The sequence below is a fragment of the Propithecus coquereli genome, unplaced genomic scaffold, assembly GCF_000956105.1.
Source record: "Propithecus coquereli isolate 6110/MARCELLA unplaced genomic scaffold, Pcoq_1.0 Scaffold478, whole genome shotgun sequence".
Lineage (NCBI taxonomy): Eukaryota > Metazoa > Chordata > Mammalia > Primates > Indriidae > Propithecus > Propithecus coquereli.
The window spans coordinates 1,291,299-1,291,568 of NW_012150596.1; positions in this window are offsets into that span (position 1 = coordinate 1,291,299).

Below are 270 nucleotides of genomic sequence, written 5' to 3' on the forward strand. Positions count from 1 at the left end.
AGAATTTTCCCAAAGGCATCCAGACACATCATCCTTGCTTTTGAATATCTATATATCTATATGAACATCTCTATATATACATATGTATATGTATGCTCCCAATTACATAACTTTTAAGTATATATAAATATAAAATCTCATTGTCTGGCCTCAGTTTGTATGACACAAAATACTGATTATATGGAAAAAAACAGGTTGGGAAAATACCCTAATTCATATTTTCCTGAAAAGATACCATAAAACAATTTAACTTAAAGCAATTACGGCCGG